This window comes from Solanum verrucosum, unplaced genomic scaffold (assembly GCF_900185275.1).
Source record: "Solanum verrucosum unplaced genomic scaffold, falcon-dt-bn FXZP01000065.1, whole genome shotgun sequence".
Taxonomy (NCBI): domain Eukaryota; kingdom Viridiplantae; phylum Streptophyta; class Magnoliopsida; order Solanales; family Solanaceae; genus Solanum; species Solanum verrucosum.
The window spans coordinates 976,031-990,951 of record NW_026020073.1 but is presented as its reverse complement, the minus strand read 5'-3'; the positions used below and the strand labels follow the sequence as shown (position 1 = coordinate 990,951).

At 33.8% G+C, this 14,921-nt stretch overlaps 1 pseudogene; it reads right to left on the bottom strand.

The window, feature by feature from the left end:
• Positions 1-12,133: 12,133 nt before the first annotated feature.
• Positions 12,134-14,443, bottom strand: LOC125823937 (uncharacterized; annotated as a pseudogene).
• Between the last annotated feature and the right edge of the window lie 478 nt (positions 14,444-14,921).

The window sequence follows — 14,921 nt, the reverse complement described above, 5'->3', positions numbered from 1 at the left end:
CCTACTCGATCTCTTCCTAGTATTAGTGTTAATAGAAGTCCAATTATATTCTCCTTGAAATCGTTCTGTAGAGAGTTTAAAGAGGAGATTCGAGTAGACATCGTTCACTACACTGCAACAGGTGACATTCACCCTTTCTCTATTTTTCATCTCATTGACAAACTTTTATTCTTATCCACTTTAAATGTTCATTTGATGTGTTTATTTGATAAAATTTTATAGCTCATGTATTCATTTATAAAAGTATGTTTAAAAGAGATAAGTGTTGTTCTTAGTGTGAGAAAAACCATGATCCTAGGCATGCTCAGTATATTCCTAACTTATCTCATTGCGCTCAAAAAATATAGAATTTAATCTCTATCCCTAATCCATTAGTTAGTAGAGTTGTATGTATAAGTTTCCTTCAAAATTATTTAGTGACGGCAGTGTAAAATGTGGAAGGATCATGGATTGAAAATGTGGAGTATTAATTTTGTGCTTAAAAGACATGAATGGTGGCTTAGTTGGTTTGAGTTTGGTTTAAAGTTACCAATTGTAGGAGGAATATCTTGTTAGGCATTTGCACATTTTCTTGTTTTGGATAGCATATTTGTGTTTCTGCTTTACTTAGCTCTATTTTTTATTTATTCACAATCATTTAAAGTTGAATCGTCTTACTAATTTCCTTACTCTCTCTTTATTTACATGAATACTTTCAGTGCTAATTGGAGTCTTCCTAAAAGGCTTCTACCCCAATATTTCATATGAAGAGCTCCGCACTACAACTGGTGGATTTTCTTCTAAAGTTTTATTGGCTCTGGTAGTTACGGACTGTTTACAGGGGATGTTTTGCCTCTGATGGAATGGTTGTTATTGTCAAGGTACTCAAACTCTAGAATGATTTACACAGATAATTAAATCTTGTCCAAAATTGCAATCATTTTTGTGGAATTCTTTTGCCCCCACACCACACCTGAAACCACTGTAAATTTGTGCTCGTGTGATCTCTACTTAGTATTAGTGCTAATAGAGGTCATATTATATTCTTCTTGATATCGTTCTGAAGAGAGTTAAAGGAGGAGATTCGAGTAGACGTTGGACTTGCTCTTCACTTTCCTGCAACCGGTTATTGATAGTTTAAGGAGGAAATTCGAGTAGACATTGGCCTTGCTTTTCATTCACCTACAGCAGGTGACATTCGACCTCTCCGTTTCTCTATTTTTTTGCCTCCGTGACAAACTGTTATTCTTATCTTAAGAAAATAACGACTTGCCATTAACTTACTTACTTAACTATAATTATATATGACTACAAAATATACTTGGTTCTCGTTCAAACTCTCTGTATAGATCTGAATCCATATTCCTTTCATGTTTTAGTCATCATTCATTTAAGAAAAGGTTTCATTTAGTGATTAAATCTTCACTCAAAAACATTTTGTGGGTCCAAGTTAAATTTTTGTTTGGTGACTTTATATGATAAAATTTTTCAGCACATGTACTCATATGTAAAAGTATGTTTAAAAGAGATCGAGTGTTGTTCTTGCTAAGTAAGAAATGTTATGGATGTTACATTTATTTTAAAAAAATTAGTGTAAGAAAAATCACGATCCTATGAATGCTCGGAAGATTCTTGTCTAATCTCTATGCGGACAAAAAATATAGATTTTAAGCTCTTCCCCTAATCCATTAGTTAGTACAATTTTGTGTATAAGTTTCACTCACGCCCCAAAGGTACCCCCAGGACGCGGGCACGGGACCTAGGATCACGAGTGACCCCAAGCTAACCCTGTTGGCATATCATAAGCATACTAAATAAACTGAAGTAAGAAAATACTGTGCGGAAGCTAAAGCATAAGATAAGCTGAAATGATGGGGGATACCCATTCTAAATAGGCGTTTGGCCATGCGATACCATATTACGATATGTAATCGTGAGATGGAACCAGCGTTTGGACATGTGATTTTACGTTGATTCCATCTCATGATTCCATATCATGAAATGTGATTCCATATTCTTCAAAAACCATGCTATGGGAATTCCATATCATGATTTGAGCTATTTTTATTAACAAAATTGTTCCACAAGTTTATATTTTGTTAAAACAACTCCACATTTAAATCTACTAACCACTTATTTCATGTAAATAAAATTTATAATCACATCATTAATTTAAAAATTTATTATTCTCACCGATATAAAATTTATTATTCTCACCAACATATAGTCACTTTAACTCACACCAACCCATTGTTGAGTGATAAATTTGTTCTCTTCATTTATTCCAACAACTATTTTATTAGTTCTACCATTTTGTATTTATTACAACTTATAGTTATATCTATTTGAACAGCAGAGCATATCAAATTGATGCAGTGAAAATTGTCATAGCTTGTGCATTGTTACAGAATTATTTGCGAGAATATCAAAGGACTGATGAAATATTTATTGTCTATGAGCATGAAAATATAGTTGCGGATGCTATTGACCAACAAATGGCTCAAAGTAACAATGTTGGTTCGGCTTCTCGGTCACATGATCAAGAAATGCAAGTTCAACGTGAAGATATTGTCCGTACTATGTGGGAAGATTATATTAAAGACTAGTACACTACAATTTATGTTCAATTTTTTTTATTGAATTAAAGTTTGATGAATTAAAGTTAGATTAAATAGTTACTTAAATGAAGAACAAATAGCTTTGTAATAATTTATTATGTGGTTTTATAAATTTTTGTTTATTTGGTAAGATTGAATAAAAAATTGGGGCTATTTTAATAGTTTTACAACTTATGAAATTCTTATGTTTATAAGGAAACATACGACACAAAAAATTTCATATCGCATGTCCAAACAAAACTTCAATATCATCTCATAATTCCATATTATGATATCATATCATGATTCCATATGATGATACCATATCGCATGGCCAAACGGACTTACATACTAAGTGGAAGACTTAACATAACAAAGATATACCCAAATAAAACTTAGAATGTTATAAAGAAACATTCAACTAGCCAATAAGGCAAACTCAAGTCAACAAAAGATAATGACAATTAAAAAAAACTAAAGAACTAACACATGACTGTCTATGAAGCCTCTAAACAACTGATATGGATGTCAGGACAAGAATCACGACATCCTAATGAACTAAAACTACTAAAAGCAATTAAATGAATCCTCTGGAAGAAATGAGGCTCTCCAACAAACTCTGAAGCTCAACTAGAATCAACGATGCGTTGGATGCTGATTGTGGTTACCGATATTTGTATCATTAAATGATGTAGGCCAAATTGCGTCACCAAATTGAATGTACAAGTATGTGAGGGTAAATTCTAAAACAAGACATAAGCTTGAAAGAAACTGAAAGAACTTATCTGACTCAACTTAACTCAACTCATTTCAATTTAAAGCAGTAATGTAAATGCAATATAAAGAAAAGCTTTTAAGATAGGGATATCTACTTTGTGTATTTAGAAATACAATAATCATATGTGTGTATGCAAAGATACATTATAAAATCTAAAATGTATATAAAAATGCAAATAAATTGTGTATATAAGAATACAAAATACTTCTGTGGGAGTTTATCTAACAGACGACAATCTCTTAAGCGTTATTACGATGATACTATGTTTTGCCTCACGCTGCTAGGGCCGTCCTATACCTTGCCGAGGGTATAGAACCTGACTACTAAGTGGATCCACTAGTCTATACTAAAAAGCACTAATGTATCATCTAACAAGTATAACCCTTTTCTACCCATGGTGGCTACATGGTTTCTGGGGGCTAGGAGTTGTCTGAACTCTCCCCATATTGGTGCTCAATACTACTCCCAAAATATAATACTAGCTCTTTTGTTTAAAAACATAATTTCTTTCTCTGGTTTGAGTTAATTTGTCAAAACATAGCTCAAAGGTTATCTTGTAAATCCAAGTTTCCTCTCTTGCTTAATTGTGAAAGCATTTACTCTTTACTAAAAACTAGGTCAAAGACTCTTTGGAATCTCAGTTTACTTTTCTTGTTTAAATGTGAAACCATTTTTACTCTTTGGGAATGCATAGTCCCCATATACTCTTTTTGAAGAAATGAACTTCAAACTTTACTCTTTACTCAACTCAAAAGTCAAGTCTTAAAACAAGAAAAAAAACATTTGCAAAAGACTTCTTGAAAAGACTCTAAGAACTCACTAGACTTGGGTTTTAACTTTCATGGAATTTGAATTTATGGATTCAAGGTTATGATTCATGTTTTTGGATGATTTATAGATGTTTAGAAGCCATTTAGAGTAGTGAGAATCAATAGGAAGTGTTAGTACACTTTGGAAGGACTTAAACAGGCTAAACAATGAAAAATGGGTTGGGGCGGACGGCCCTGGCACACTTCTGGCGCGCCGCTCAAGCCCCAAACTTCAAAGACCAATTTTTGGCGCACGGCTGGCGCGCCGCCCCAGCCTCTCTGGCGCAAATGAGGCGCAGAGGCCCTCCCCAGGTGAATCCCTAATGAATTTTCTTCTTTTTTTTTTACCTAAATTTGATTAAACTCGATACTTTTTACCAATATCTTCTTAGATTCAGACACCCAAAACATATACACTACAATATAACAGGAAACAAATCTTAAAATCGATAAAACATCTCAAGAAAACTCATCAATCTCATATAATGAAAGCAATTCAAGAGCACAACTCAAGAACATCAGATCCTCAATCTTTTAGGACAAAAATTACGTTGAATTAAACGTGTTTGGCGTGTGATTGAATGAAACCAATGCTATGTGAACTCACAGACTTTGTAGGATCAAGTCCTCGACGAAATCCACAATCAATTCCTCACGAAGACGACGAAATCTTGATTTCCCTCTTCTCTCTTGAGTTCTTCTATCTAAAACCCTAGTGTTAATTTCCAATTGTGCAAACTGAACCAAATTAGTTTTGACCCTAATTTATTCACTAAAAAGGAGTTAAATCAATTGGGTAAGGAAAACAACATAATTCCCTTCTAAAATCCGGTTTTGAGTTTCCTTAACTAGATAGCCCAACTTCAAATAGACATATCTCACTTATACGAAGTTGGAAATGAGTAAACTCGATGGCATTGGAAAGATAATTCGAATAACTTCCTACGGTATCTGGAAGCACACCTAACTCATCCTGAGCTAGGAGTTATGGTCATTTCAAGTTGACCAAAAACCCAAACTTAACATAACTTAACCAATTTTCCAGATTTTTCATTCTTTCCAAAAATGACTCTTTCTAATTCTAGCTCTTCCTAGCACTTTCAAATAGCAAGATGTTACAAAATATTAGGTGGATCAAGCACCAAAGTCAGAATCAATCTTGAAGAAAATGCTAACTAAATATTTTTTTGTCAGAATCATTGTGAGATTTTTTATAATTGTGCGTATTTGTCAATATACCATGCAATGGCGCTCCAATACCAAAAACAACATTTCAGAGAGGTATCATCGTTTGGTGTTTGACATCTTCCAGAATGGAAATTTTCGCAACAAGTTTTAACTTCCACACCTTTCTGGCTATCCATACTGTGTTTTATATTCTCATTTTCTCTCCAGCATGCTGCATCAACTGCTTTTCTTGGGAATGTAACTGAAAAACATCCCTTACATTAATTCAAATCCTAAATAACTGAGGATCCATGAAGAGTTTTCGTCTCTTGGAATGATTATGTTTATTTCTGTTAGTGTACTGGAGTAAAATGTCGCTTGAGACACGGAAGAGTCGTCCATTTGAATCTCAAAGGGCTGAGACTGGAAGGTACAATCTAGGGTCATCTTGGAAACATCTCTTTGAAGAAAATGTCTTCCATAAAAAATTCCTCAACAACTCAGCAGGCTGTCAAGGCTTCAAAACCTGAATTTGAGTTTTAACTATCTAATAGGGGAAATTTCCAGTTAATCTATCACATTGTATTAACCTCAAGAACTTTGTCCTGGAAGCAACACTTTTCTGGGGAAAATTCCTAACCAAGTTGTAACTTTAATGAAGTTAGTGAAACTGTATCTGAGAAATAAAAAACTGTCAGGACACTTTCTATGTTCTATTAGAAATCTTACATCTTTCGAAGAGTTGTATTTATCGTACAACAATCTCGAGGGACAAGAGCCAGCTTCTTAAGCTCGATTGACCAAGTTGAGGCATCTTAGATTATCATTAAATAGCTGATCCGGGGAGTTCCCTCCTCCGTTGTACAATTTGTCATCCCTGGTAATCTTAGATCCGATTTAGGCAACTACTTCCCTGATCTCCAAATACATTACTTGGCGAAATGTCAATTCATTGGTTCCATACCGTCCTCTTTCGCCAATGCTTCAAAATTGATAGAGCTTGCTTTTCCTATAAACAATTTCACTTGAAATATACCCATGGGTTTTGGTAACTTGCGGAATTTGTTGTCGCTCAACGTTTGGAGTAACCAACTTTGATACGGCAAGCACGATAACCTTGACTTTGTAATTTCTCTTACCAACTCTCTGCAGTCTACAAAAGCTCCATTTTTTTACAGAGGGTTTGTAGGTATATGACCTCATTCAACAGTAAACCTTTCTAGTCAGTTTGGTAAAAATGCTAACATTCTGTCTATTTGGCAAGCTTTGGATCTGATGTAAAACTTGAAATAACTGTAGTGTTTCAACATGCAGAAGAACTAAGCTAGTCTTACATTTCTTGTTACTTAATGGATTTAGTCTAGGAACATCAGATATTAGTTCTTAACGTCTACATCAGATAATACGTTTCATTCATGAATGTAAAGAATTATATGTTTTAGGGGATCATAAGGTAGGATCAAATGGTCATGGTGAGAATGTTCCTAAAAGATTGTGACTCTAGACACAAATGAGGTATTGTTGTCCCAAAGTTGGAGCATCAGGATGAATACTTGAAAAATGCAGAAGTTGCTGCAAAAAAAGTTTATATCCACATTCAAAATGCATATAGGGAACCCCTGAAAAGAAAATTCAAACAAGTAAGGCATGATAAAGTGGCTGAGCATATCCACCATTAATCGGTAGGTATGTTGGAGTGCATGTTGGAGTGTTAGTGAGAATACTATTGATCTTTATGTTTCTTCCTTAGCTTTGCTTGTCGTTTGTCCTTGTCCTTTATTTGAATATCAATGTCATGCCCACATGACATTGTTTAGCCATCATCTTTTCAAGTCCTCACCAAGCTGCCTGGCCCTCAAGTCCGAACAAAGAATATTTCACCCAAGTTATTTTTCACACATAATCTTGAACAAAATGGTGAGATTTATGTTCAATAGATTCGTTCGAGTGATAATCTTAAAGACTTATTCACTAGGGCATTGCCAACCTCAACATTTTAGAAGCTAATATATAAGATTGGAATGCGTCTTCTCCAAGATATCAAATAATTTTTTCATTTGGGGGAGCAAAATATGAGTTGTACTCTTTTTCCCTTAGCCATGGTTTTCTCCCATTGGGTTTTCCTGGTAAGGTTTTTAGTGAGGCAACACTCAAGGCGTATTACAAAATGTGTGTACTCTTTTTCCTTCATTAGGCTTTTTCCCACTAGGTTTTCCCTATTAAGGTTTTAATGAGACACACTATATATAAACATCCAAGGAGAGTGTTAAAAAACCATTTAATTGTGGATGTTTCAATTCTTTTCATCAACAACCTAACGTAATGAAACGATTTAATGTAAGTATTAATGTTGTACTAACGTATTTGGTTAAAGGATATAAACGGATGTTTTCTAAAACATATAAAAGGGTATCCTTTACCATTGTGAAATACACACTTGAAGAGAATAAATAAAGCACCCAACTTTATACTTTCCATCACCATTTGTCTTACCTCCTTGTATAAGTATTCTAGTATTTTTCCTCTTAGTTTACAACAAGTTTATTTTATTAACTTCTCATATCATTATCTCAGTGCATTCACTTGAAGGTCATGAAATTGGAGTATCACGGTTAATAGTGAGACAAAGTAAGAAACCTCAATTAGACACATTATTTTAAAAAGAACACAAATCTATTGTAAAACTAAAGCAAAATAAGACGAGAAATATAAAAGATGAAAACAATAGAAATATAGAGACATGATATAAGAGTATTTCTTTTTGTTCAAAGTATTCAAGTACATCCAATATGAACCCTTATGCCTCTTTTTATAGTGTAACATAGAAGCATACAAAAGGTTAGTCATAAACATGACATTAACATGAATATAATGGGAGCAGGTTATGGAGGTTAAAGGTTACAAGAATAATGGTCATAAATATGGAGGTTATCTTCATAATTGATGGAAGTGATGGAGATAATTACTCGTTGCAACATCTTGTTGTAGTGGACATCCATATCATAATATTTTATAACACTCTCCCTTGGATGCCCATAGATAATGTGCATCATTAAAACCTTACTAGGAAAGACTCCTATTGAATGAAAAAGAGTACACAAATCTTTTAAGACGCTTTAAATGTTGCCCCAATAAAAACCTTACCAGGAAAACCCAATTGGTATAAAATAATGGTTAAGGAAAAGAGTACAACACATATTTTTCTCCCCTTGATAAAAACTTTACTAGATATCTCGGAGACGATGCATTCCAATCTTATATGATAACTTCTCAAATATTGAAGTTGACAATCCTTAGTAAATAATTTTACAAGATTATCACTTGAATGGGTCTTTGAATGTCTATCTCGCCATTTTGTTGAAAATCATGTGTGAAAAAGACTTTTGGTCACATATTTTCTGAATATGATAGATCATGATTCCAACCAAACATACTCCCGACTTACTTTATAGATCAATATTATTTCTGCATGATTTGATTCTTTGAATACCAAGATTTTGTTGTGCCTCTGTATATAAGTAGATAGTCCATTTGCGATCGAGCTTTATGCAGATCAAATAAATATTTGCATCTACATAATCAAATCATTTCTTACTTCTAGATTGATCATTTCAATTTTATTGAAGCTCGTCCTTTGTTCTCAAAGAAAATCACACATCTTCTATGTGTTGAGTCACTTGCTTTGTTAGTTTTTTGTCGTAACTTGAATGGTATTTTGACAATCCTTTCACATAACTTTCATTATGTATATCAAATAATCTTCTAGCATTAGCATAACCAATAATCTATAAGTGCACCAATTGCACTAATACATTGCATTTTAAATCATTTTCATGAGGTCAAAAAGATTATTTCTCTGTGTTAAGTAGTCTTAAAACCATTGGGCACTCAATGGAATTGCTTTAAGATCTTTTAAATACTTTAAGGATTTTCATATCTAGTTAGACATAATAATCATTCATTATACATATTCAAGTATTTCATCTATTGCCAGACTGAAATAAGTCTCTTTTCATCCACGACAAGAGAATATATCTCCATTTAATAATCTCAGGATATTTTTTTTGCGAAAACCCTTTGTGCCTTGAGGCACAAACCGTACTTTATATCTTACAATTATACTTTCGCACAATGATTCATTTGTACCCCACTGACATATATTTTGATCTATGAACTATAAGTTCAAAAACATCACTTTTCTTTGTGAAACATAATATACTTGAATAATGCATTTTATTTTGTCAATCATTTATCTGTCAATACTATATGACATATTTGAATTTAAGATCCTCATACACTACAAGAAAAATAGTCTCTAAGGAAGGGAAATCTAGTCCCTAAAAGTCTATATCTGGTCCCAAATTCGAAGTAGAGACCAGAAAAGTCTGGTCGCCACCCGTCGCAACCGCCTTAGTCGCATTTGGCCTTTAGCGACGAAGAGAAAAGGCTGGTCGTTACATGGCATTGGAGACGGGGAAAAATCTTGTCGTGAAATCCTTTTAGAGATTATAATTACCTGGTCCTTGATTAGTTTTAGAGACGATAATGACCTGGTCCATGATTAGTTTTAGAGACAAGAATGATCTGGTCCTTTATTAGTTTTAGAGAAGAGAATATTTCAGGTCCTAGATTATTCCTTAGAGACGAGACATTTCTGGTCTTAAATTATCCTTTACAGACGAGCAACATTTCTGGCCCTAGATTGAACATCAATGGACCTAGTTAAATTGATATCACAATAAATAAAACTCTTTCACAAACACTAAATCTCTACTAAAACTCTCGATTAAAAAAAGATATAGAAAGACAACCAAGAAGATAGAGATAAAGATTGCAATTAATTATAATAAATTGGTAAACATCCTATGATGCTAGTTGCAATATTTTCTTCAAAAAACTTATCTAACATCTGAGTTTAGACTATACAATTGAGTTTTGTATAACATTCGTAGAAAACTAATAACAAGCTTGTGCGTTACTTCCGAACTTGTATCTTGACTTGAAACTTCAATCTTCAAAATCTGTTGGTTCAAAATTTTAAAAAACGATAAATAAATATTGTATACATGTAAAGTTCATACTAGAATTAGGTCAATCACTCACCCCAAAAGCAGTTCAAATTTCAACAAGTGTTATCTAGAAACAACAACAAAAGCTGCAGAACATAAGAAAAAATTATCAGACAAACATTGAGATGCAGTTATCAAGAATACAAAATACTATTTGTGCATAGAGAATTTAATAAATAAAGAGGCAGTCCAACAATGCAGCAGTGCAGACTGCTGCATCTCTGTATAAGAATTGCAGCACTTCAAGAATGCAGCCGTACATGAATTTACAGGAACAATATTCACAGTCCTATATAAGAATTGCCACTGAACTAGCAGGAACAATATTTACAGTCCAAGGAGGCAGTCCAAGAATGCAGCAGTACAGGATGTACCAGTTGTCCTTCTCGTGGTCTTGTAAATATTGTTCTTGCTAGTTCAGTGGCAGTGCCACAAGTCTCTATAGACACTTTTTGATAAAGCAATATATTTCCTTGTTCACCAAAAACAAAAGAGTGCAGCAGTGCAGAACAGAGAGGAGAAAGGCACACTGGTTTGTTTACAGTTATGATAGAAACAGTGAGCAGAAGGGAAGTCTATATCATTTTGTACAAAGTTTTGTTTATTGCGGGAACAGAGACCACATCTATGACCTTGATAATCTTATTTCACTAAACTTCCTTATTTTCAATGTGTTATAAACGAGATGTTGAGACTATACCCTGCAATACCGCTTCTTTTTTCAGTGGTAAAGTTGCCTAAAGCTATTGTTATTCTACTAGCTAAGGGAAATTGCTCTTTCTGATGGGATAACTGGACGGGAAAAGGCCCCCTCTGTAACCTCCTTAATCATCAACAAAGCTCTAAGGATATCAAAGTCTCGGACTACATTGAAACTGAAATATGGAATATGCCAAAACTGATGGATACAATTCCTTCTCACATTGCCAAGCACATTCAAGGAATCAAAATCCATGAGGCTCACAAAGATGTCCCAGTCTGGACCCTTGAAGACACAGGCAGATTTACATGTAAATCAGCTTGGAGAAGCCTAAGGAAATTTAAAACAATTTCTTTAACTTCTATGAAGAGTTGGCATCCTAAACTCTCTTTTAAAGTTTATTTTTTATTTTATGAATGTTATCAAATAGTTTACCTATTGATGATAAATTTGCTGGTTCAAACTTCATGGCTCATCTAGATGCCATTGTTGCCTAATGGTTAATGCTTGTGCAATCCACACATATCAGATCCACTTTGATCAACTTGTGGGTGCACAAATCAGAAAACAAAGTACATGACATGCTTCTACAATGTTTGCCTAATGGTTAATGCTTGTGCAATCCAATATTGACTCGAAGCCGCACATTGTCAGGGGAAAAGGATATGGGGAATTCACTAACCCCATTCCATAGGTTTTAATGGTTGCTTAATTATACATGCATTCAGAACAACCTTGAACAACCCAGCCAACATGACATCAGTTTCTACTTTCTAAGGACACTACCTATACTTCTTCTCGATTGAGTTTAAGCTAATTCTATTTAAATTCTAAGACAATCAGAAAAAGAAAACTTGTAGAGATGAGGATGGATTCAGCCAAATCTAGTTTATATATTTTAGCTGGAAAGTATTAGCTACCATCCTTTATTTTGCCATAATTAGTCTAAGTAGAAAATGACTATATGCAAATCAACAAAATAAACTAAAAAGTTGGGTATCTTGTTGCTTACTTGGTCAACAAAAAAGTAGAGGTCATTCAGTTGAAACAAAAGATGTCGCAGGTTGAACATGTGACTGTTGAGTAGCGATGAATTCCTTCATTTTCATTATTTCTTTCATCGCATTTTCTAAGGTAGACAAGCGATTGTTCAAGGATTTGTTTTCCTCATTCAAGAATTTGTTTTCTTCATTCAAGGATTTGTTATCCTCTCGAGTTGAACGTAGAGTAGAAAATAGTTCAGCCTTTGAAGAAGTTCCACCTTTTAAATCGTTCGTCTTTACTCCACCCCCAAATCCAAATACATGGCTACGAGTTTGAGGTCCACAACATTTTTCAACAATCTCTATGCTAGGTAGATATGGATTTTCTTGAACAATTTCTTGAAGTTGAGCCTACGAAATATATAAAAGAACATTTTCTATCAAACCACATAACAATTTCAAGTAATAAACATATTGAATTTACCAAACGCACATGTTTTTCAATTGCTTCAGGTTCAACAAGCTTTTTATCTTTCTTACTAGTCTCAAAGAAAATGGTTGCCAAATCTGGTGGATTGCTATCTTTTCCTCCATTTACATCAAAGGAAAACATGTCAAAGAACTCAAACCTTGTAAATATTCCATTTATGAAATAGTTTTATGATAATACTTGTTGATAAATAATCTCTCGAATAGGCTTGCTACCAATATGATGAAGCATCGTCAACTTAGCTCTATTTGCTACATTCCTACTCCTTCTTGCCTGAATACAAATTTGTCTTAGTTGGTAGAATTTACTTTCTTTGGAAAGAAAGAAACTAGAAGATTTTCCAAAAGAAACAAATGTAAGATTAAGGTACTGCTGCAATCTACTACTGGAAATCCATCAGAAGGGGAATTCACTTATCCCCTTAATGCTACTGCTGCAACAATACTATCATTACTACTGAATTGGAAGTCCAAGAGTAATAACAAATTTATGGACTTAGACGCTCAATTTACAGAACTATTTCTAACATTACTACCTCTATTTTGTATATCACTAAGAAACAGTTCAACCAAGCGAGATTGAGGAAGACGTGGAGCAGTCTATACCAAACGGGTGATGCAGCAATTCAAAGCATAATTACTATTTCAGCAACATGGATCAACAACTGGGTATATTTGGTGCTAATGAGGTAAATCAAGTAGTAGAAAAGAGTGAAAAATATACTATTAAATCAATAGGCATACCTGGAAACTTTCAGAAGCAAATTGTTCCTTTACTAACCATTCCCACTCTTTTTTGTCTACTCCCCTTGGAATATTCCTAAGAGACTGTTGAATAGGCTTATCCTTCACATATTTTGCATGCAAGTATCCTCTCCATTTATTCCATAACTCATTCATCCATCTCAAGATATGATCACGATGATCATTCATGTCAACACTGTCAAATTTATGCTACAATAATCGAACCATGAGTTGAGTTATTAATAAGGAAAAAGTACGAGGAAAGGATACCAAAGTGAAAAAGAGCTCTGTTCTACTAGAATAAGCAAATATTCCAGCAAAAAAAAGAATTTCAATTGTACATTTACTTATTCCAGTAGCTCATAATAAATCAAGTAGCAGATGTTCCAGTAGAAAAATAGCTCTGCATTTTCTACATCTACTTTTTCTCTCTGGTCTCTCAGAGAAAAAAATCTAGTGATTCACATACATTTGATGCAGTAGCACATGGGAAATATGAAAATTATTCGACAAAAAACTCTATATTGAATCACATATACATTTGTTACCTTAATGATTGTTCTATGGAAAAGAATAATCAGGTGTATCAAATAACAATAAAGAAGTTGAATCAGGTGCCATTTGTTACCTTAATGGCTGCCCACATATGATTCAACTTTTCTTGTTTAATATCATTCCGCGATGATACTCCCAATGGACATATATTACGATCACGAACAATTTTTCCCAAATGCCTCAAAAACAATTTGCTATTTGTTCCAACCGTTCGATTATTGTAAAAGGTTACTTTCAGCTTTTGTCCAATTTCAAGTGCAGCAACTTCTTTGCACATGTTGCTCCCTCGAACTCTTCTTACCTTTTTAGGATTAGGTGAACCTGCAGTTTCATAATTTGGTAAAGACTAGCGACCAAATTCAGTTCTACAAACTAATAACATAACATATGTATTAAGAATATCAAACCTTTTTCAGTTGTTTAGGTGTGTCTCATAAATTGATCAGTAGATGGAGGCAATGAAATATTGATTTGCATATTATCTTTCTCACTAACCAAGGGATGTTTGTCCATTTTTCGCATTTCTTGACTAGAAGACTTGGTAGTATTCGATCTTGTGCTTTTAGAAGACATTGTAGACGCAGTTCTTTGCTCTATTCCCTTTCTTGTAGTACCTGCATCCGAGAAAATGTAACATAACAGTTCCTCAAAATACAATAGTTCTGGAAAAAAAAAACACAACAGAGTTGAAAACAAACTCACTTGTTTCAACTTCTTTGGTGTATTGCTTAACTTGATTAATACATGTAGGAGATGGAATATTAATTTTCATGTTCTCTTTCTCAAGAGCCAGGGAGTTCTTATGCACTGTTTCCATTCCTTGACTACTAGACATTGTAGAACTTTTATGTCCTAGTCCTCGAGTCTTCCCTATAGAACGTAGAGAAAATAAATAATATTATCAATACTTAACATAGTTTTTTTGAGCATGAGAAGCTGAAGAACAATGACAAGAACTCATTGAGACGAACAGATTGTGAAACAGAAAAAGAAACAGAGTGTAATAGCAAGGTAGTACATAACGATTACTAGTTGAATATAATTTTCTGTT